This window comes from Macrobrachium rosenbergii, chromosome 46 (genome assembly GCF_040412425.1).
Source record: "Macrobrachium rosenbergii isolate ZJJX-2024 chromosome 46, ASM4041242v1, whole genome shotgun sequence".
NCBI classification, from domain to species: Eukaryota; Metazoa; Arthropoda; class Malacostraca; order Decapoda; family Palaemonidae; genus Macrobrachium; species Macrobrachium rosenbergii.
This window is the reverse complement of record NC_089786.1, coordinates 47,894,695-47,896,741: the sequence shown is the minus strand read 5'-3', so window position 1 is coordinate 47,896,741 and position 2,047 is coordinate 47,894,695.

Genomic DNA, 2,047 nt, shown 5'->3' with positions numbered 1-2,047 from the left:
AGAGAGAGAGAGAGTAGAGGGGGTGTTGGGAGAGAGAGAGAGAGAGAGAGAGAGAGAGAGAGAGTAGAGGGGTGTTGGGGGAGAGAGAGAGAGAGAGAGAGAGAGAGAGAGAGAGAGGGGGGTGTTGGGGAGAGAGAGAGAGAGAGAGAGAGAGAGAGAGTAGAGGGGGTGTTGGGAGAGAGAGAGAGAGAGAGAGAGAGAGAGAGAGAGAGAGAGAGAGAGAGTAGAGGGGGTGTTGGGAGAGAGAGAGAGAGAGAGAGAGAGTAGAGGGGGTGTTGGGGAGAGAGAGAGAGAGAGAGAGAGAGAGAGAGAGAGAGAGAGAGAGAGAGAGAGAGAGAGAGAGAGTAGAGGGGTGTTGGGAGAGAGAGAGAGAGAGAGAGAGAGAGAGAGAGAGAGAGAGAGAGGGGGTGTTGGGAGAGAGAGAGAGAGAGAGAGAGAGAGAGAGAGAGAGAGAGAGAGAGAGAGGAGGGGTGTTGGGAGAGAGAGAGAGAGAGAGAGAGAGAGAGAGAGAGAGAGAGAGAGAGAGAGAGAGAGAGAGAGAGAGAGAGAGAGGGGGTGTTGGGAGAGAGAGAGAGAGAGAGAGAGAGAGAGAGAGAGAGAGAGAGAGAGAGAGTAGGGGGTGTTGAGAGAGAGAGAGAGAGAGAGAGAGAGAGAGAGAGAGAGAGAGAGAGAGAGAGAGAGAGAGAGAGTAGGGTGTGTTGAGAGAGAGAGAGAGAGAGAGAGAGAGAGAGAGAGAGAGAGAGAGAGAGAGAGAGAGAGAGAGAAGCGGGGTGTTGGGAGAGAGAGAGAGAGAGAGAGAGAGAGAGAGAGAGAGAGAGAGAGAGAGAGTAGAGGGGTGTTGGGAGAGAGAGAGAGAGAGAGAGAGAGAGAGAGAGAGAGAGAGAGAGAGTAGAGGGGGTGTTGGGAGGAGAGAGAGAGAGAGAGAGAGAGACCTTACCTTACAGACCTTACAATTCGTTCGGGTTGCCCCAGGTCCCTCAGTGTGAGGCGCCTTTGATGTCTACCAGAGAGTTGCTAACGCATCTTCCGGTATATTTTGCATCTTCCAGTCTTGGATGGTCTGGGATGCATCTTAGATATTTGTCGAGCTTATTCTTAAACACATCTACGCTCACTCCTGTTATGTTCCTCAGATGAGCTGGTAGCGCATTGAATAGACGCTGCATTATCGATGCTGGTGCGTGGTGGATTAATGTCCTGTGTGCTTTCCTTTAATTTTCCTGGTATAGTTTTTGGCACTATTAATCTACCTCTGCTTGCTCTTTTTGATAATTTTAGTTCCATGATGTTTTCGGTAATTCCTTCTATCTGTTTCCATGCTTGAATTACCATGTAGCGTTCTCTTCTCCTTTCAAGACTATATAAATTTAAGAATTGTAGTCTTTCCCAGTAGTCAAGGTCCTTAACTTCTTCTATTCTAGCTGTAAATGACCTTTGTACACTCTTCTATTTGTGCAATATCCTTTTGGTAGTGTGGGTACCATATTATATTGCAATATTCAAGTGGACTACGTACGTACGTTTTATAAAGCATAATCATGTGTTCAGCTTTTCTTGTTTTGAAGTGCCGGAACAACATTCCCATTTTTGCTTTGCATTTTGCCAATAGAATTGCTATTTGATCATTGCATAACATATTCCTATTCAACATCACACCAAGGTCTTTAACTGCTTCCTTGTTTGTGATTGTCTCATTATTAGGTCCTTTATATGCATATAGCATTCCTACTTTATCACCATAGTTCATTGATTCAAATTTATCAGAGTTAAATACCATCCTATTTATCTCTGCCCATTTATATATTTTGTTTAGGTCTCTTTGTAGCGAGTTCCTATCTTCATCACAAGCAATTTCTCTACTTATTCTTGTGTCATATGAAACTTCTTACTACTGAGTCCTTAACATTACTGTCTATGTCTGCAATCATAATCACAAACAGCAATGCAGCTAACACCGTACCCTGTGGTACACCGGATATTACCGTAGCTTCATCCGATTTCTCATCGTTTGTAATCACTATCTGTTTTCTGTTTTGCAAAAATTCTT